Source organism: Bufo bufo, chromosome 1, assembly GCF_905171765.1.
Source record: "Bufo bufo chromosome 1, aBufBuf1.1, whole genome shotgun sequence".
Lineage (NCBI taxonomy): Eukaryota > Metazoa > Chordata > Amphibia > Anura > Bufonidae > Bufo > Bufo bufo.
This window is the reverse complement of record NC_053389.1, coordinates 710,338,824-710,360,848: the sequence shown is the minus strand read 5'-3', so window position 1 is coordinate 710,360,848 and position 22,025 is coordinate 710,338,824. Positions and strand designations below refer to the sequence as shown.

Genomic DNA, 22,025 nt, shown 5'->3' with positions numbered 1-22,025 from the left:
GGCCTGGAAAGGGCCCTCCCTCCCTTCTGTTCGGGTTTGGCTTGAAGAAAAGGTGGCAACCCTAGGCACTGCGGGCGAACGGAGCGGCGCCCAGGACTAAATGGTGAGTGCTGAGACATCGCTGGGCGCCGCTCTGTGTGGCCTAATAGTGAAAGTCTGGACTCATATACAGTAGTCAGTCTTTAACACATACAGGAGGCGGGTGCCGGCAGCAGAATCGCATTGCCGGCACCCTGCCCCTGACAGGGAGCTGCGATCAGCGGTGGTCCAAAATCATTGGTGGTGCAGTGTGCCCCCCCCCCCTCAATCCCCCCATCCCATTAAAATCATTGGTGGCACAGTGCGCCGGCCCCTCTCAACCCTCTAGTATTAAAATCATTGGTGGCAGTGGCCACAGGGACCTCTCCACTCCCCCTCATTGGTGGTGCAGTGGCAGCTTCTGATCGGAGCCCCAGCTGTGTAAGCCTGGGGCTCCGATCGGTTACCATGGCAGCCAGGACGCTACAGAAGCCCTGGTTGCCATGGTAACATCCCTGATGCTGTGTGCACAAAGCACAGAGCAGCAGGGACAGTGTGGAGTCCTATTCACCCTGATAGAGATCTATCAGGGTGAATAGGAAAAGGGATGAAAGATCCCAGGTTCTCGCCCCTAAGGGGGGAAATAGTTATTAAATAAAAAGTGAAAAAAAACAAACACTAAAATATGAAGTATAAATCACCCCCCTTTTCCCAATTTCACATATAAAATATATAAATAAACATATTACATCGCCACGTCAGAAAAGTCCAAACTATTAAAATATAAAAAAAAAATCTAGGTGGTGAATGCCGGAACAGAAAAAATAAAATAAAAACTGCGCGATTCGCCATTTTTAAAAATGAGGAATGCACGTGGCTTTTTTTTTTATTTTTTTCGCGTGGTATCGAATGGTATCGAGTATCGCAATACTTTTTCATGGTATCGAAACCGAATCAAAAATTTGGTATCGCAACAACTCTAATCCTTAATACTCTGAAGCACAGATGGGGATTCCTCTTCTACCACATTATCCACACAATGCTGACATAACTTGGATCAGGAAGGGGCAAGCTTTTTCTTGCATACAGCAAACTCATTCCCTCTGGTCTTTGTGGTAACTTTCCTAGGGACCTCTTTGATACTCTAAAAATTAAATTAGAGATCAAGCTCCTATTAGAACCTGACAGAGGAAAATAAAAGTTAGGGGATTGACCCCCCTTACTCCACCAGGGAGTATTGGTCTGGTGTCATGACCTCCTCCTGGAACATCAGTGCGCTGACTACTCTCCATCCGCACATTATAACAGACAGGAATAGAGAGTCTTCCATAAGAGATCCACCGATGCTTGTAGGCTGGCTGGGCTCCTTCTGACCGCACGCTGAAGGGTTTTAAATAACCCTATTGTTGGGTCCCTGCCGGTGCTCTCATGTGGCCTCAGTAGGAAGAGTCCCTCCCCCACTTCAGGAATGCTCACCACGTGCGTTCCAAATAACCAGAAGTTGCGCTGCGCAACTTCCAGTTCGCGCACAGGTCACGTGAAACAAAACTCTCCGCCCCGCCTCCAAGTTTGCCCAGGCAGGCAGAGAAAGGCCCCGGACTTGCTGAAACACGGACAGGAAGATCCGGCGTATCAGCATCACCTCAAGGTAATGCTGGGACTGCCCAGGAACACCAGCCTGATGATTTATCCAGGACCCAGAAGGAGGACCCCAGACTTTGCAGGTGGCTCCTAGTAGAGACTTACGCTGCACCAGGTAACCACTATCAAGAGGGTCTTCACAGGCTCCTTGCAGCCTAAATATTGCTCTCCATAAAATATCGTCCTATCCATAGGACAGGAAACAGGGACTGGTGGTATAGGGGCAGGGCCCCTCAAGAGCTCTCCACGAAAGTTCCTGTTACCTGTCCTGGTCTCTCAAGGGTGCCGTCATGGGTGCAAGGGGAAAAAATAAAAATAAAAATTATATATTATATAATTTTATCATAGCTACTTTCACATCTGCGCTTTCCCTTTTTGAGATTCATCATAGGATCTCAATAGCAGGGGAAAACGCTTCCGTTTGGTCTCCATTCGTTGTCAATGCGGACAAAACTGAACTGAATGAAATGGAGTGCACCAGAATACATTCCGTTTGATTGCATCCCCAAGCAGAGTTTTTCTGTCCGCCATGTACTGCGGAGCAAGACAAGAAAACGGATCGGTCCCCCATTGACAGTTTTAGAGACTGATCCATCTTGGTCATTTTAGAGATAATACAACTGGATTTGTTCAGAACGGATGCAGATTGTTGTATTATCATGATGGAAGCATTTTTGATGATCCATAAACATCATAGGCATCGCCAGTAGGGTTGAGCGAGCATGCTTGGCCGAATACCTGTTTGGCTCGAGCATAGCTATGCCCGGCACATGGCGGTACTCTGCCTAGTACCGAATTTGCTCGAGTCTCCTCCCCGCACGTTTCGCAGCTGCTAAGTAGCCAATAAACATGCAGGTAAGTACTGCCATCACTGTAATACCAGTAGCCATTCCAGTGATTGGCTGGCCGGAACAAGTCATTGGGTGCTATATAGCACCCAATGACACTGGTTCAGCTCATTGAGAGTCAGGGAGAGCTGTGCTTAGGAAGGGACAGATAGTGTAGGGAGTTTATGATCGCAATTTATTCAATTTTTAAACGTCTCAAAGACCCAAAAGTCCTTTTAAGGGTGTGGTGGCAGCAATTTAATCTTGCAAAGTAGTCTTCGATTGTTTTCCCCCCATACTTTGAGATTCTTTTTCTATAGAACTTGTCTGCAGTGACATCTGTTCAGCAATACCTTCTGTGTGTCAGGGGCAGAGATAGGAAGATTATTGAAAATGATGATTACACTTACCGGTAATCGGATTTTCCTGACCCCACGACAGCACCTTAGAGAGATGGCTCCGCCCCAGGACAGGAAACCTGCAGCATAAAAAGGTGGAGCCGCTCTCCCACCTCAGTGAGTTTCCAGAGCATGAGAGGGACTCCCCCTTACGTTAGTTCAGTTTAACATTCTTTTTTTTTTTTTTTTTTTTTTTTTGCAACACCCGTGAACACACAGACTTACACCAACAGGGAGGGAATAAAGAGTTGCTGTCGTGGGGTCAGGAAAATCCGATTACCGGTAAGTGTAATCATCATTTTTCCCCTCCCCCACGACAGCACCTTAGAGAGAGATTTCAGAGATCAGCCTCAGGGTGGGAAACAGTACTCAAGACTTTTGTACCAAAGAGAAGGTCAGAAATAGAGTCAAGTTGAAGCCTATAGTGTTTATAGAAAGTGGACGGAGAAGACCAGGTGGCAGCCCGACAGATCTGTTCAATGGATACGCTGGCCCTCTCAGCCCAAGAAGTGGACACCGCCCTCGTGGAGTGAGCCCTCACAGAAATAGGGGGAGACACACCGGATACTGAATACGCCAAGGATATAGCTTCTCTGATCCAGCGGGCAATAGATGCCTTAGAGGCAGTATTACCTTTCCTAGCCCCGCCGAACAGAACAAATAAGGCAGAAGACTTCCTCCAGTCCTTAGTCACCTCCAGGTACTGCAAAATACACCTCCTGACATCGAGGGAATGCATCTCCTTCTCTCTGTCATCTTTTGGTTCTGAAAAGAAAGCTGGAAGAGCTACCTCCTGAGCCCTATTAGTCCTAGAAGGAACCTTCGGCATAAAGGCGGGATCTGGTCTGAGAACTACCCTGTCTTCTCTGATGGACATGAAAGGAGGGTTAATGGAGAGGGCCTGAATCTCCCCAACCCTTCTGGCTGACGTTAAGGCTACCAGCAAAACTAGTTTAAGGGAAAGCACTTTAATTGAGCAAGAGACTAGAGGTTCAAAGGGATGTTTAGTTAGGGCATTTAACACCAAGTTAAGGTCCCAAGGAGGAAATCTAGGGCCTGCTACTGGCGTAATCCTATCTACTGCCTTAAAAAACCTAACAATCCAAGGGTCCATGGCTAAACTCCTTCTCCCTAAGACCGACAAAGCTGACACCTGCACTTTTAATGTACTTTTTGCCAACCCTAGGGACAATCCCCTCTGTAGAAAATCCAACACCTGAACCACTGAAAATTCTAATGGCCAGGAAACACTTTCTGTGCCTATAAAGGATAGGAACTTCCTCCATACCCGTGCATAAATAATATTAGTCACCTCCTTTCTACTTTTCATCAGAGTGGAAATGACCTCCTTAGAGAATCCCTGACTGGCTAAAAATGACCTCTCAAATTCCACGCCGAAAGATGCAGAGACTCTACCTCCGGGTGGAATACTGGACCCTGTGACAATAGGTCCGGAATTCCCGGCAGGATCCATGGATCCGAAACCGACATGGCCCTCAACAGGGAAAACCACGCCCTTTTCGGCCAGAAGGGAGCTATCAGAATCACTCTCGCCCTTTCGTATCTGATTTTCCTTATCACTAACGGAATCATTTGTAGCGGGGGAAAGGCATAACCTAGCGGGAAGTCCCATCTCTGGAGGAAGGCGTCCACCCCAGATGGGCACTCTTTTGGACTGAGGGAGAAGAACTCCGGCACCTTTCTGTTCTCCCTTGTGGCAAACATGTCTACCGAAGGCAGACCCCATAAATCTACTATCTGGGAGAATATCTTTGGACTTAGTGACCACTCCCCCTGACGTAGCCTGTGGCGACTCAGGAAGTCTGCCTGAAAATTCTCGACCCCTCGAATATGAATGGCCGAGAGATGAAGCACTTTCTCCTCTATTTCCTCGAAAATCCATCTTGTCTGCTTCTGTAAGGAATCTGACCTGGTTCCTCCCTGACGATTGAGATATGAGACCACTGTCCGATTGTCGGACATCACCCTCACATGTCTGTTCTGTATCATAGGAAGAACTGCCCTCAAGGCCAACAAAACAGCTCTCAGCTCCTTTCGATTTGACGAGAACAGCTTCTGACCCTGGGACCACTCTCCCTGAAACATCTGATCCTCCACGTGAGCCCCCCATCCCCAGGGGCTGGCGTCCGTAGTCACAACTACCGGTTCCGGAAAGGACCAGGGAAGTCCCTGAGTCAGATTCTCTTCTTTCCACCAATTTAGGGATGAAAGAGTTACGTCGGACAAACTTATAACTGACTCCAGAGACGTCCCTGCTCGCCTTGCGGCAGCCAAAATCTCTCCCTGTAACTGGCGAGAGTGTCGCTGCGCCCACTGGACTGCTGGCATGCAGGATGTTAAGACTCCTAACAGGGACATAGCTTTCCTTATAGACAGGGTTCCTCCTGACTGAACCCGCCGAACTACTCCCTGAATCCTGGCTACCTTCTCCTCTGTGAGGAAAGTTTTCTCCAGCCTGGAATTTAAAACCAGACCCAAGAAAACCTGGCTTGATGATGGCTCCATCCTGGACTTCTGGGTATTCAAAAGCCACCCCAGGGACTGAAGTACCTCCATCACCCGATTCAGAGCCCTGACACACTCCGCTTGAGTTTGGGCCACCACCAGAAAGTCGTCCAAGTAAGGCAGAAATGTGATGTTCTCCTTCCTGATGAAGGAGGCCATCTCCGCCACTACCTTCGTAAAGATTCGAGGTGCCATGGAAAGGCCAAAGGGGAGTGCCTGGAACTGGTAATGAAGAAGCCCAGTCTCGGTTCTTACAGCCACCCGGAGGAATCTCTGGTGATCTGGATGAATCGGAATATGATGGTACGCATCTTTTAAATCCAGAACCGCCATATGACAACCCGGAGATAAAAGAAATATTGCTGACCTGATGGTTTCCATCTTGAATTTCCTGGCTTTCAGGAATTTGTTCAGGTATTTGAGGTTTATTATAGTCCGGTATGACCCATCTGGTTTCTTCACTAGAAACAGGGTGGAATAAAAACCTCTCCCTATCTCTGACTCTGGGACAGAAAGTAACACTTTTTTGTTTATTAGTTTTTTTATTTCTTGCAGCATAATTATAGAAAACTTTGAAATCACAAATTTTTCCGCGGGGTATCTCAAAAATTCTAACCTTAGACCTTCCCGTAGAAGACCTATCAACCATCTGCCCGCCATCTTTTCCCAAGCAGGAAGAAAGAATCTTAATCTTCCTCCTACTGGGATCATGGCGTCATTGCTTTCCTTTTTTTCCCCCACGAGCTGCGGCTGATCTAAACAAAAAGCCCTTACTTCCTGATCTAGGCCTTGCTCCCTGCTCTCTGTCCCCCGTCTGCTTTTTATTCTGAAATCCACTCGGGTTCCGAAAGGGCCGTCTATATTGCTTAAATTGAGTGAAAGATTCTTGGGGAAACTTTTTCTTTCTATCTGCCGCTTTTTCGAGTAAGGAGTCAAGTTCAGACCCAAAAAGGAACTGGCCATCACAGGGAATGCTACACAATCTCAGCTTGGACGGCATATCCCCCCCTTTCCAATTCTTAAGCCACAAAGCACGTCGCGCGGAATTGGAAAGGGATGCGGCTCTCGCTTCCAGCCTCACCGAGTCCACTGCGGCATCTGCAATAAAGTCCGCGGCCTTCTGGAAAGTGGGCATAGATGCCAACAATTGCTCTCTAGGGCATTTATCCCTAATCTGCCCCTGTAGCCTATCCAACCACAGTGACATAGATCTCGCAACCACTGTGGCGGCTATACTAGGCCTGAAAGCCGCCGCAGAAGATTCCCATGAATTCTTAAGGGCAGAATCTATTCTTTTATCTAAGGGATCCCTCAAGAAACCCATGTCCTCAAAGGGCAGAGAGGATTTTTTAGAAATCTTGGAAATGGCTACATCCAGCTTCGGGGCCCTGTCCCAAGATGTAGATGCCTCTTCCTCAAAGGGGTACTTCCGCTTAAAGGTTTTAGAAATAAACGGTTTTTTATCCGGTTTTTTCCATTCTTTCTCTATCACAGCTGAGACCGATTTATGGACAGGGAAACACCTACGCTTCTTTTCCCTAAGTCCCCCAAACACAACATCCTCTACAGATCTATTTTCTCTGGTATCTTCCAATTCCAGGGTAGATCGGATAACCTTTAACAATTTGTCCGTATCTTCTGCCGGAAAAAGGAACTTTCCTTCTTTGGTGTCATCCTCCGAAGAGAAGGAATCATTAGAGTCCCCTTCCCCGAGAGAGGAGCCACTAGCGTTCCGAGTCCACGTCGACTCCTGTCTCACTCTCTTCTGCTCTTCCTAACCGGCTTTCAAGGAATTTTTGACTTCGACAAATAGACTTAATGTCTTTTAGAAGACTCGGAGTCTCCTCGGCCACTGTCTTCTCAATTGCACTCTGACAGGAGCTTCTTAGACATAAGTAGAAGACAGCGAGCACTTGCAGATAGGGCATTCTTGTTCTTTTTCTTTGTCGGCCACCTTCTTAGGCACCGTCTAAGAAAAATGGAATATACCCAATCTAAGTAACAGCCTAGACCCTGAAAGGGAGCGAGAATAGACTCACAATACCGGCGGCAAGATTTCAATATCTGCACATTCAGATCTCCCTTCTTCATCCATAATGAACGTAACCTGCAAAAATAATTGCCCAGGTTTATCTACTGCCACCAAGAATTCCTCTCAGCCTGAGAGGATACATAGTTACTGGCAAACCTCTCCACGCCAAGATAGCCCAGGAACTTGGTCCACTTCAGGCACACCGAAAACAGACAACGGCGTCCAATAACTCCAGCACCCTCATACCTGTATGTAGTTGGTTTTAAAACTGCCGGGCAGCCGAGCTTCCGACCGGAAGCGCACGGCCGTGGAACGCATGGCACTTCCTGTCCAGACGCCACCCACCAGCGTCTACATCCGGTGGCGTCCTGGCTGGTTTGCAGCAATACTGGGGCCTTCTGGCCACCCTAGATCCGTTGGTGCGGTCCTCCTCATCTGAGGGACCAGCACCTTCTGCCCTTGTGACCCGGGATCTTCTCACCGGTATCCTGCCCCCGACGCCTGTGGGGATGATCGGACAGGTAAACAAGCCGCCTCCAACCCTCCGGCATCTACCGGGACTTCCAGGTCAGGACGACAACTGCAGGCTCCCGTACCAGGACAGGAAACCTCACTGAGGTGGGAGAGCGGCTCCACCTTTTTATGCTGCAGGTTTCCTGTCCTGGGGCGGAGCCATCTCTCTAAGGTGCTGTCGTGGGGGAGGGGAAAAACAAATATATTTTTTCCATAATTTTCCTATAAACGGTCCCTGCAGTGAATTGTCACATCTGTGCTGCAATAGCGTCTGTGTCAGGACAAGAGATAGTAAAAATATAAGAGAAATCTATTTTCCTTTTTCCATACTTTTACGTACTTTCCCATATACTGTGCTTGCTGTGAACTAGGGCTGCAGTAAACAATTATTTTAGTAATAGAGTATTCTATCGATTATTTTTTACGATTCATCGAGTAATCAATAAGAAAAAAATAATAGACTGTTTTCCTTTATAAAAACTCAGACCCCCTACCATTAGTCCCAACACCCTTCGTTACCCCAGTGCCATCAGCTCTCCTTCACCCCAGTGCCATCAGCTCACCCCTTGTGCCATCATTAATCTGCACTGAAAAATAAAAGGTAACATTTTAAATCTAGCTGGACTTATTTTTCTCCTTTACTTAAGTTACGCTGTGGTTCCCAGCATGGTCCGTGCTCGGTGCAACAGGGTTTGAGCACGCTCTGCCTTTTTCTTTTTTGCCTACCATTGACTTGCATTAGTGCCGGGATCCGGCATTGCAAAACAACCGAAGGACAGATCGTCTTCCGGTCTGCGCATGCACAGAGGCGGGGGGAAAACTGTGAAAAAGACTGCAAGACGGATCCGTCCGATACCGCATGACAAGCGGAGAGACAGATCCGTTCTTGCAATGCATTTGTAGACAGATGCACACCCGGATCCCTCTACAAATGCTGTCAGTTGTCACACTGATCGGCGGATCCGGCAGGCAGTTCCGATGACGGAACTGCCTGCTGGATCACACTAACGCTAGTGTTAAAGTACCCTTAGGGGCTAGAACTGGGATCTTTTCATCCCTGGTCTATTCACCCTTATAGGATCTCTATCAGGGTGAATAGGACTTCACCTGCATAGTGCACACAGCAGCAGGGGGCTTACCATGGCAGCAAAGGCTTCAGTAGCGTCCTGGCTGCCATTGTAACCGATCGGAGCCCCGGGATTACACTGCTGGGGCTCCGATCAGAAGCTACCACTGCCACCAATAAGGGGCAGGGGACCCTGTGGGCACTGCCACCAATTATTTTAATACTGGGGGGGTTGAGGGGGGTGGGCGCACTGAGCCACCAATGATAATTAACTTTTAATACAGGAGGCAGGTACTGGAAGCAGATCAGCGGCAGTTAACCCCTCAGGTGCAGCACCTGAGGGGTTAACTGCCACTGATCACAGCTCCCTGTCAGAAGCAGGGTGCCGGCTATGCGATTCTGCGGCCGGCACCCGCCTCCTGTATTAAAAGTTAAAGACTTCTCCCTGGCTGTGACGCTCTGCGCTGCGATTGCACAGCGCTACAGCCAGGGAGAAGGAATGCCCAGGAGAGAAGCTGATGTCTCCTGCCCATTGCTCCGATAGTAGTAATTAGCATACGGAGCAGGAGACAGTAATGGGGGCACAGCGGGCGAACAGAGCGGCGCCCAGGAATAATAGTAAGTGCAGGGAGATCCCTGGGCGCCGCCCTATGTAGCCTGGTAACTTAAAGTCCGGACCCATTTAAAGTCCTGCTATCATTGGTGGCGCAGTGCGCCCACTCCTCTCTCCTCATTGGTGGCAGCAGCGGCACAGGGGGAGGGAGAGACTGCTTCCTTCTCCCCTGTGCTGCTGAGGGAACATGAGTGCACTCATGTTCTGTGATACTAGACTGTGCAGCAGCGCAGCCCAGTATCGAAAAAATGGAAATCCCGGACAAAAGTATCGATTGGGTATCGAAATTATCCTGCATGCATGTCAGAACTGCACTGTGTGCCAGCACCCTTATATCTTATATCTGTGTAGCTTCCACTCCTGGTATTGGAATGTTTTTTTCCAGCTTCCCACTACATCATATGCAATATTAACCTCCTCAGGACCGCCGTACGCAGGATTGCGTCTTTGCGGCGGTCCTGTTGTTCTGGGTGGACGCGCCGGTGCGTCCTCTCGCGAGACGCGAGATTTCCTGTGAACGCGCGCACACAGGCGCGCGCGTTCACAGGATCGGAAGGTAAGCGAGTGGATCTCCAGCCTGCCAGCGGCGATCGTTCGCTGGCAGGCTGGAGATGAGATTTTTTTGAACCCCTAACAGGTATATTAGACGCTGTTTTGATAACAGCGTCTAATATACCTGCTACCTGTCCTCTGGTGGTCCCCTTTGTTTTGGATCGTCCACCAGAGGGACACAGGGCAGCTCAGTAATATGTTGCACCAAGCACCACTACACTACACCCCCCCCCCCCCCCGTTCACTTATTAACCCCTTATTAGCCCTTGATCACCCCTGATCACCCCATATAGGACTCCCTGATCACCCCCCTTGTCATTGATTACCCCCCTGTCATTGATCACCCCCCTGTAAAGAGCTCCATTCAGATGTCCGCATGATTTTTACGGATCCACTGATAGGACTGATCGGATCCGTAAAAATCATACGGACGTCTGAATGGAGCCTTACAGGGGAGTGATCAATGACTGTGGTGATCACCCCATATAGACTCCTGATCACCCCCCTGTCATTGATCACCCCCCTGTAAAGCTCCATTCAGATGTCCGCATGATTTTTACGGATCCACTGATAGACTGATCGGATCCGTAAAAATCATACGGACGTCTGAATGCAGCCTTACAGGGGAGTGATCAATGACTGTGGTGATCACCCCATATAGACTCCCTGATCACCCCCCTGTCATTGATCACCCCCCTGTCATTGATCACCCCCCCTGTCATTGATCCCCCCCCCCCCTCTGTAAGGCTGCATTCAGTCTTTTTTTTGGCCCAAGTTAGCGGAATTTTTTTTTTTTTCTTACAAAGTCACATATTCCACTAACTTGTGACAAAAAATAAAATCTCACATGAACTCACCATACCCCTCACGGAATCCAAATGCGTAAAATTTTTTAGACATTTATATTCCAGACTTCTTCTCACGCTTTAGGGCCCCTAGAATGCCAGGGCAGTATAAATACCCCACATGTGACCCCATTTCGGAAAGAAGACACCCCCAGGTATTCCGTGAGGGGCATATTGAGTCCATGAAAGATTGAAATTTTTGTCCCAAGTTAGCGGAACGGGAGACTTTGTGAGAAAAAAATAAAAAATATCAATTTCCGCTAACTTGTGCCAAAAAAAAAAAATTTCTATGAACTCGCCATGCCCCTCATTGAATACCTTGGGGTGTCTTCTTTCCAAAATGGGGTCACATGTGGGGTATTTATACTGCCCTGGCATTCTAGGGGCCCCAAAGCGTGAGAAGAAGTCTGGTATCCAAATGTCTAAAAATGCCCTCCTAAAAGGAATTTGGGCACCTTTGCGCATCTAGGCTGCAAAAAAGTGTCACACATCTGGTATCGCCGTACTCAGGAGAAGTTGGGCAATGTGTTTTGGGGTGTCATTTTACATATACCCATGCTGGGTGAGATAAATATCTTGGTCAAATGCCAACTTTGTATAAAAAAAATGGAAAAAGTTGTCTTTTGCCAAGATATTTCTCTCACCCAGCATGGGTATATGTAAAAAGACACCCAAAACACATTCCCCAACGTCTCCTGAATACGGCGATACCAGATGTGTGACACTTTTTTGCAGCCTAGGTGGGCAAAGGGGCCCACATTCCAAAGAGCACCTTTCGGATTTCACTGGTCATTTACCTACTTACCACACATTAGGGCCCCTTTGCCCACCTAGGCTGCAAAATGCCAGGGCAGTATAACTACCCCACAAGTGACCCCATTTTGGAAAGAAGACACCCCAAGGTATTCCGTGAGGGGCATGGCGAGTTCCTAGAATTTTTTATTTTTTGTCACAAGTTAGTGGAAAATGATGATTTTTTTTTTTTTTTTTTATACAAAGTCTCATATTCCACTAACTTGTGACAAAAAATAAAAACTTCCATGAACTCACTATGCCCATCAGCGAATACCCTGGGGTCTCTTCTTTCCAAAATGGGGTCACTTGTGGGGTAGTTATACTGCCCTGGCATTCTAGGGGCCCAAATGTGTGGTAAGAGTTTGAAATCAAATTCTCTAAAAAATGACGAGGGAAACCGAAAGGTGCTCTTTGGAATATGGGCCCCTTTGCCCACCTAGGCTGCAAAAAAGTGTCCACACATCTGGTATCTCCGTATCAGGAGAAGGTGGGGAATGTGTTTGGGGTGTCATTTTTTACATATACCCATGCTGGGTGAGAGAAATATCTTGGCAAAGACAACTTTTCCCCATTTTTTATCAAAGTTGGCATTTGACCAAGATATTTATCTCACCCAGCATGGGTATAGGTAAAAAGGACACCCCAAAAACACATTCCCCAACATCTACTGAATACGGAGATACCAGATGTGTGACACTTTTTATGCAGCCTAGGGGGGCAAAGGGCCCACATTCCAAAGAGCACCTTTCGGATTTCACTCGTCATTTTTACAGAATTTGATTTCAAACTCCTTACCACACATTTTGGGCCCCTAGAATGCCAGGGCAGTATAACTACCCACAAGTGACCCCATTTGGAAAGAAGAGACCCCAGGGTATCGCTGATGGGCCATAGTGGAGTTCATGGAAGTTTTTATTTTTGTCACAAGTTAGTGAATATGAGACTTTGTAAGAAAAAAAAAAAAAAGAAAAAATCATCATTTTCCGCTAACTTGTGACAAAAAATAAAAAGTTCTATGAACTCACTATGCCAATCAGCGAATACCTTAGGGTGTGTATTTTCCGAAATGGGGTCATTTGTTGGGGTGTTTGTACTGTCTGGTCTTTGTAGAACCTCAGGAAACATGACAGGTGCTCAGAAAGTCAGAGCTGCTTCAAAAAGCGGAAATTCACATTTTTGTACCATAGTTTGTAAACGCTATAACTTTTACCCAAACCATTTTTTTTTTACCCCAAACATTTTTTTTTTAATCAAAGACATGTAGAACAATAATTTAGAGCAAAATTTATATATGGATGTCGTTTTTTTTGCAAAATTTACAACTGAAAGTGAAAAATGTCATTTTTTTGCAAAAAAAAATCGTTAAATTTCGATTAATAACAAAAAAAGTAAAAATGTCAGCAGCAATGAAATACCACCAAATGAAAGCTCTATTAGTGAGAAGAAAAGGAGGTAAAATTCATTTGGGTGGTAAGTTGCATGACCGAGCAATAAACGGTGAAAGTAGTGTAGGTCAGAAGTGTAAAAAGTGGCCTGGTCTTTCAGGGTGTTTAAGCACTGGGGGCTGAGGTGGTTAAAGGATAACTCATATTTTCACTCAAAATTAAATTTTCATCTATGTTGTTGCTGTTGTGGTGATAATCCATAATTACTCATTATCGTGCTCACATACCACTTGTTTAATAAGATTCCGTCCATAGCAACCGCTCCTCACAAGACTTCTTTCCGAGTATCTTCTCAAGATGGCCGCTGATGCCTTACCCCTGAGGTAAGAACTCCCTCCCTAACTACCCAGAATTCATTCGGCTCATCTCAGGAACGCACAGCCTCACCCCAACCAATCGGCTTTCCTCAGACTTAAAACACACCATCTTCTTCCTGAGTAGTTGATTGCAAATTTTATCGCGAATATCGGCACTATCCCGGTCCGACGGGAGGCGCGCACGCAGCGTTCGGGACTGCCCACTACTACGTCCTCCGTCTTCTGTATATAGAAGATGGAGGACGGAGGACACCTAGCAGGGCTGTTTTAGCCGCACCACTGCCTGGGGGAGGAAAGAACAAGCTGCAATTACTGGGTAATTTAACACCTATACAAAAGTATTAACTAGGGAACTAAGGTAAACTAAGGCTACTTTCACACTAGCGTTCGGGGTTCCGCTCGTGAGCTCCGTTTGAAGGCTCTCACAAGCGGCCCCGAACGGATCCGTCCAGCCCTAATGCATTCTGAGTGGATGCGGATCCGCTCAGAACGCATCAGTCTGGCTCCGTTTGTCCTCCGCTCAGCAAGCGGACACCTGAACGCAGCTTGCAGCGTTCGGGTGTCCGCCTGGCCGTGCGGAGGCAAACGGATCGGTCCAGACTTACAATGTAAGTCAATGGGGACGGATCCGTTTGAATTTGACACAGTATGGCTCAATTTTCAAACGGATCCGTCCCCCATTGACTTTCAATGTAAAGTCAAAACGGATCAGTTTGCATGAACAAAAAAAAAAAAAAAAAAAAAATCTTTTTTTTTTGTTCATGGTAATGCAAACGGATCCGTTCTGAACGGATCTAAGCGTTTGCATTATAGGTGCGGATCTGTCTGTGCAGATACCAGACGGATCCGCACCTAACGCAGGTGTGAAAGTAGGCTTAGTCAGACCAAGCCAATTACAAAAAAATAATATAAAAAATAAAAATAGACAGCTACCCTTTAATGGCGCCATCAAAAGTACTACTTGTCCTACAAAATCAAGCCCTCATAGGGCTATGCGAATGAAAAAAAATAAATAAAAATTGCATACAGATCTGGTGGAGGCAAAGGGCCACGCTTTACCCCTCCATCTAGTAAGCGGGGATCTGTGGAAACATTTATGTACACCCTGGAAGTAGGTACCGTATATACGTGAAATACGGTACACACTGAAGAGCCTTGCATTAGGCCTCTCTCACATGAGAAATACAGATCTCAGGGTGCGTTCAGTGAAACTCGCAAGCAAGTTCAGTCAGTTGAGAATGCAATTGCGTTCAGTGTTTGTCTTTTCCGCATGAGTGCAATCAATTGTGATTTTAATTTTTACGTGCGTGAAAAATGTAAGACTTAGCCTCTTGCACACAAACGTTTTTTGTTTCTGTTACATTGCCGTTTTCTGTATACGGAACCATTCATTTTAATGGTTTCGCAAAAAAAACCACACGGAATGTACTCCGTATGCATTCCGTTTCCATATAAAGATAAAACATGTCCCATTATTGTCCGCATAACAGACAAGGATTGCACTGTTCTATTAGTGGCCAGATGTTCCGTTCCACAAAAAAACAAATGCACATGGACATCATCCGTATTTGTACACAGACCTACTGAAATGAATGGGTCAGGATTCAGTGCGGGGGCTGTGCGTTCACTTCACGCATTGCACTTGCCTGGAAAACTCACTCGTGTGAAAGGGGCCTTACTGTATAATAAGCACTGCTGCTGTTGATGGATCCGGTTGTAGCACCCTGTCTCTCTCCGAGCCCTTATGGGCAGATGATTGCACCTATACGTACAGTGGATGACTGTCCTGACTAATCACATATAGCAGCCGCTCCTAGCCCGTCTATCCACGCCTGTCAGCGGATTGCAGATGACCGCAGTAACTGAATATATAGGAACACCGTGTAACCCTAGGAGCGCTCCATCACCTGCCACACTGGACACAGCTGAGGGAAGACGAGCACGCCCCTACGGTAGAAGCACGGTGCCAACCCCCGACTGCCCGCCGCCATTCCTCACACTCGCTCGCTAGAGCCCTGACACCGCTACTTACCTTTTTATTGCTCTGAAGTCCTGACAGATACACAAGCACCAGCAATGAAACCTTTATCCTGATTGGCCTTGGGGCAGGGCTGTATTTTAATTGGTTAGAGCACAGACTGGGCGGGTTTATGATGGCTCAATGCCGTTTAGGATAACAAATAGAATACTGATAACTGAACGCTGATTGGATGAGACTACCTGTCCCCTATTGGTTACCGGTACTAGCCAGGCGTTTTGTTTAGCTGCTTATAAATTGGTTGTTTTTTTGATTGGCAGTGTTTGGGTCCTATCACAAATGACAATAATAATTAGGAAAGCAAAGCTCTTGCTCGTAGAGCTGCCGAGTCACGTGACCGCTGACTGATTGGCCTTCTGGCTGTAGTACTTACATGCTGAGAGCAGTAGTTGTAGGAATGACAGGACTGTGTGCGGTCTGCAGTTACATGCTATGATGTATGGGAGCTGGCTATTTCCCATTATTTGTTGGTCTGGTTATTGATCTGTGATAGTATTTAGTTGCTTCACAGTGATTTGGCCAAATCCCCTTTTCTATTAGGACCTGGTCAACAACCGTTTTCGGTTAAAGAGCTGCGGACATGCACGGCTAGACCGCCGCGAGCATGTCCGCAATATACCGGTCCTATAGGGCTGTGTGCTTTTATTTTGTTAAAAAAATGATTTTAGAGATATGTAAATGAGCCTTGTAAGTAGGGATCGACCGATATTGATTTTTTAGTGCCGATACCGATTATTTGTGAACTTTCAGGCCGATAGCCGATAATTTATACCGATATTCTGGGCACTGCGCCACCAATGTTTTTACTATTGGGACGGGGGTGGGGGGCGCACTGCGCCACCAATGAAGATAAGTCTCTCATTCATTCATATCAGGAGGCGGGAGCTGCTGCAGAATCACATAGCCGGCTCCCGACCTCTATGAGCGGTAGCTGCGATCCGCGGCACCTAAGGGGTTAACTACCGCGGACCGCAGCTACCGTTCATAGAGGTCGGGAGCCGGCTATGTGATTCTGCAGCCAGTTCCCGCCTCCTGTATATGAATTAATGAAAGACTTTTCTTCATTGGTGGAGCGGTGGCCACAGCCCCTCCCCTCCTCTTGTCTTCTCTCCTCTCATTGGCGGCAGGCAGCACAGGGGGAGGGAGACACTGCTTCCTTCTCCCCTGTGCTGCGGAGGGAACACAGAGAGCGCTGAGCAGCGCGTTCTGTGTTCCCAATACGTTATCGGAATATCGGCAAAATAGATGCCGATAACGGTCAAAATCCTGAATATCGGCCGATAATATCGGTAAAACCGATAATCGGTCGATCCCTACTTGTAAGGTGCCAAATGGGCTGCACTAACCTTCCTGGAGCCCAGCCACGCCCCCCTGTGAAGGAGCCCAGCAACGCCTGCATCCTCCGAATCTCCTCCTTTCATCAACGATAGATTGCCGTAATCTCGCGATGCGCAGTTCCTTCCCTGAGGCTGATGCCAGCACAGGGAAGAAACACTATACCGGCACTGCACGTGCGCTAGTTCGCGCATCCCAAGATTACGCCAATCTGACTGTGAAGAAAGGAGGAGATTCGGAGGACGCAGGCGGTGCTGGGCTGGTACCGACTGTAGACAGTAAGTTCTTAGCTAGGTGGCAGGGGCCCTACTAGGTACTTGAAAAAATTGGAGGTAGATTACTAAGTACACCAGCCAGGGAGGCGAAAGCCACAGCAGGTGTACCATGTGAATCTGCTCAAGCCATGGAAGGAAAGGGAAACATGTATGGAAGACAGCCGATGACCAGGGTTCCTAGGGGAAGCGGTTTCGGCCCCTCGGTCTGAAGCAGGGGAAGCGGCTGCCGCAGTGAAAATTGCTGACAACCTCTCCTCTAAACAGGCTCAGGAAGCCAGGGAGTTCATTCGTCGGAACACTAATGTGTTCTCAAACCTCCCTGGACGCACGTCCGTAATCCGGCATGACATTATCACTGAGCCTCAGGCAAAAGTCCAGTTAAAACCGTACCGGGTACCCGAGGCTTGGCGAAAAGCCATCACAGAGGAAGTGCAGCTAATGCTCCAGCTGGGTGTCATTGAAGAGTCAAAAAGTGAGTGGGCCAGTCCTATAGTATTAATACCCAAGCCAGAAGGGACATTGCGGTTCTGTAATGACTTCAGCAAACTGAATGAGGTGTCCAAGTTTGACGTGATATCATTGTCCATAGCACCGACTGGGAAAGTCACCTACCTAAAGTACAGGCTGTAGTCGACTCCCTTAGGAAGGCTGGCTTAACCGCTAACCCAAAAAAGTGTGCGATAGGGTTAGAAGTACCTGGGGTATGTAATTGGGCGTGGAATGATCAAACCTCAGGTGAACAAAGTTGAGGCAATTAGGAATTGGCCCCGACCTGTCACTACTCGGCAAGTAAAATCGTTCCTGGGTATGGTGGGGTACTATATGACGTTTGTCCCCAATTTTGCTACAGTCGCCGCACCATTGACAGGCCTTTTGAAGGGACGCAAGTCAGTGATGGTCCACTGGAATGAGCAGGCGGAAAAGGCTTTCTCCGCTTAGAAGTCGGCCCTGTGTGGGTCCCCGGTTTTGGTGACGCCCGACTTCAAAAGGGAGTTTATAGTGCAGACCGATGCCTCCGAGGTAGGTCTCGGTGCTGTACTGTCTCAAGATCTTAACGGGGAGGAGCATCCCGTTGTCTTCCTCAGCCGGAAGCTCACCCCAGCAGAGACTAGGTACAGTATAGTGGAGAGAGAGCGCCTGGCCATCAAGTGGGCACTCGAGTCTCTCCGCTATTATCTTTTGGGGAGAAAGTTCCGTCTGGTGACCCAACACTCCCCTCTCAAATGGATGAGCCAGGCCAAAGAGAGGAATGCTTGGGTCACCAGATGGTTCGTATCTTTGCAAAACTTTAAGTTTTCCATGGAACACAGGGCAGGCAGGTTACAGGGAAACGCGGATGCCCTGTCCCGGGTCCACTGTCTGGCAAGTGTTCACCTCTTCAGGGTTGAACAAAGGGGGAGGTATGTAAGAAGAAACAAGGATGTAATGACCGACGTCACGCACAGGGAGGATAAAAGGGAAAGCCCTGCCCAAGGGAGAGGGAAAGGTGGTGACCCCTAACTCACCTTGCGGCTGGCACCTGACTGCCCTGATGCCCCTAGACGGGTTCCTCACCCGTGCGGCGATTACATGCCTAAACCCTGGCTTTCCCTAAAATGAGCCCTAGATAGTGAACGGGACGGTGGGATCGCTAGTCCGCACCACTATCACTAAGAGGGAAACACCAGGGAGAGGACAGACAAACACATACACCCAGGTGGGCGATCACAATAGACCACAAAGGTCCAACAGGGATCCGGAGGGTAGCGTTCTGGACCAACTACCAGAGAACGCAGCAACACAGCTCCAGAAGGTCAGAATAGATGTCCAGGCAGGAAGTTCTATCTCTGGCAACCAGAGAAGTGTGAGAGAGGAATATAAGGAGGTTTGGGAGTGCTGGACAAGGAACAGCTGAGGAGAAGGAGCTACAGATCCCTGCGTGAGCCAAAAGGGTTTGCAAAGCAAACCCAGAAAGCTACCATAAGGAAAACAGCCCTATCTTAAATAGAGCGTGCAGCCAACCGCTGCGACTTCCTGACCCAGGGTATAACGGAGTCAGGCGTGGTTCTCGATACCCTCGTGACAAAGGAGCCGTCTTTGATGGAAGATAAGAACCGGATTTTTTCCTGAAGTGTCAGTTTTGCAGTTGCACTGCAGCTGTTAGTATGGCTGTAAAGCCGATCCGGGCCGGTTCTGATGTCGCCGTGTGCTCCTTTGTCTCGTTCTCACAACCGAAAAACGACCGCCAGAAGTACAATCGGGAAATTCTTGGTGTAGTGTGCGTCTATGTGTGCGCAATTCCTCCAAAATAACATCACAGAGACGTTCTGAAGTAGGTTCCAATAATGTGCCTGCTTCCAACGGCGTGGTTTATTTATACCAGAAGATGGGAGGCGGTCTTACAATCATGACCAATGAGGAGACCGGTTATGGTATAAAGTGATTGGCTGGCGAAGATGTGAATGATCGCACGAACTTATGTTCGCGCGTTTGCACACTTATTTGCGCCCTTTCCATTTCCACGCTTATCCTCGTGGATGAAGAAACCTTTGTTTGACGGTCCCCATCCCTCCCGCCTCAGCCGGCGCTATGACACTGGTATCCTGCTGTAATACCAGGCACAAATCAGCTACAGGTCAGGACGACCAGACCATCGTGCGAAAGTCTCTGCGCAGATGCAAACGCGAATGCGAACGAATCTGCGCATCTCCATAGGATAGATGGCGACCATACGGCGAACAATAATTTTTCCACAACAGTTCCCCCCTTTTTCGCCATATGTCGTCATTTCAGCGGCTTCCTAACACTACAATCACTCAAACCAGACCTCTAAAGGGAATAAACATATAAAGGGGAACATGCTACACTACAGATGAACTAACAAGAAGAACCTGGCCTATCATTCTTGGGCCTCTTCGACTGCTTGACCGCGACGTCTGGCAAGGGTGGTGACAGTGAAAAGTCTCTAAAGTGTCTCTAATAAAGAAATGCCTTCAAAAGGAAGGGTGATTCTCCATGACGGTTCCTTAAAATGCGGTGGTTCTTCTTGGTTTGGTCCTCCCTGGAGTAAGAATCCGGTTGCTCCAAGCGATGGTTCTCTGCGATCATAACGTGGTCCTTTGAACGGCTCCTCGTGACTCGATTCATCACGCAGCAGGTCATTCTGACCGCCACATAGAAAAGAAATAGAAAGCACAGCAGTAACAGGACATACACTCCTATTTCCTTAAGCCATGATCCTATAGAGAACAGCATATCACCGAAGCCCCCCAGACCTTTACAGGGGTTCCAACCTTCATCTGCAATCACACATGCTTGTCCCTGCAACGCCTTAACTCTATCTAGATGGGCCTGAACCTTGTCACCAGTATCTTTCACCCAGGTCAGGTGCAGCAATCCTCCCCGATGAATTCACAGAAACCCCCCTTTTCAGCTAAAAGATAGTCGAGAGCCATCTACTCCTGGAGGAGAAGAGTTTCTAACTGTTGCTGTTCAGGGGAGACTTCTTCTTCGACTGTCTCGTTGAACATCTCATCCACTATGGTAGAAAATTTGTTCAGCAGCTTCATAAGTTCTATACCCCATCCGGTCCATGCCGGAAACTATGCCCAAGCACGGTCCCCTGCAGAGAACAGCTCCCTCCTAGTCCTTCTTCCCATACTCACCCTCCTCTGCACCATAAGATCCTCGTGGCCATCAGCAATGTAGGAGGCGGGGACTAACCTGACTAAGGAGCATGACCCTCTAGCATTCGTTGGAATGACTCTGTAAGCAGCCTGCCCACACAAGAAGTAATAGGGCCCAGTTAGAGAGACACAAAGGTCATTAGGGTTCCGGTTACGGGAGTTGAGCAACAGCTGGATGGATAAAGGGATTGCTGCACCGTCCTGAATGTTACACCCTCCCCCCCAGCAGATATAGTCGTGTCTGGTGGTTTGGTTGTTACGGTCAGGGATTCTATGGTCGATCTGGACAGTGATCCCAGATGGGTAGAGTTGAGCGATCCGGAACTGTAAAGTTCGAGTTCGTACCGAACTTTAGGGTTTTCGGCACCCGAACCCGAACATTTACGTAAAAGTTCGGGTTCGGTGTTCAGCGATTTTTATGGCGCTTTTTGAAAGGCTGCACAGCAGCCAATCAACAAGCGTCATACTACTGGCCCCAAAAGGCCATCACAGCCATGCCTACTATTGGCATGGCTGTGATTGGCCAACTGCAGCATGTGACCCAGCCTCTATTTAAGCTGGAGTCACGTAGCACCGCCCGTCACTCTGCTCGGATTAGTGTAGGGAGAGGCTGCAGCTGCTGTGAGGGAGAGATCAGGGAGAAATCTTATCAAGAACTGTTTTTTGTACTCAGCGATCTACAGCAAAAGTGTTTTGTGGGTGCAGAGCACATTTTTTTTAAGCCTGCCCTGAGCCAACTACTGCTGAAAACAAACTTTTTTTTCCTCAGTCAATATCAATACATGATCGGCAGCCATTTTATGCAACGATAGTGCACCAGCACAGGCTATCTGCAAGTCCAGAAATACAGCTTTGGCATACTGGGTTGAAAAAAGCCTCTGATATACTGCACATCTGGGATTAGACAAGCATAAGTGACTGTCATATTTAGGACAGATAATACAGCTTTTTGGCTAGGGTGAAAAAACCCTCTAATATACTGCATATCTGGGATTAGACAAGCATAAGTGACTGTCATATTTAGGACATAAATACAGCTTTTTGGTTAGGGTGAAAAAAGCCTCTAATATACTGCACATCTGGGATTAGACAAGCATAAGTGACTGTCACATTTAGGACAGAAA

The 22,025-nt window shown here is 47.8% G+C and overlaps 1 protein-coding gene across 1 annotated transcript in view; it reads right to left on the bottom strand.

Annotated features, from left to right (window-relative positions):
- LRRC28 (leucine rich repeat containing 28) overlaps positions 1-15,704 on the bottom strand; it is a 95,820-nt gene extending 80,116 nt beyond the window's left edge. The window contains exon 1 of the mRNA XM_040414223.1: positions 15,621-15,704. The gene's annotated coding sequence lies outside the window, so the exon portion shown is untranslated. The remainder of the gene's footprint in view (positions 1-15,620) is intronic.
- Between the last annotated feature and the right edge of the window lie 6,321 nt (positions 15,705-22,025).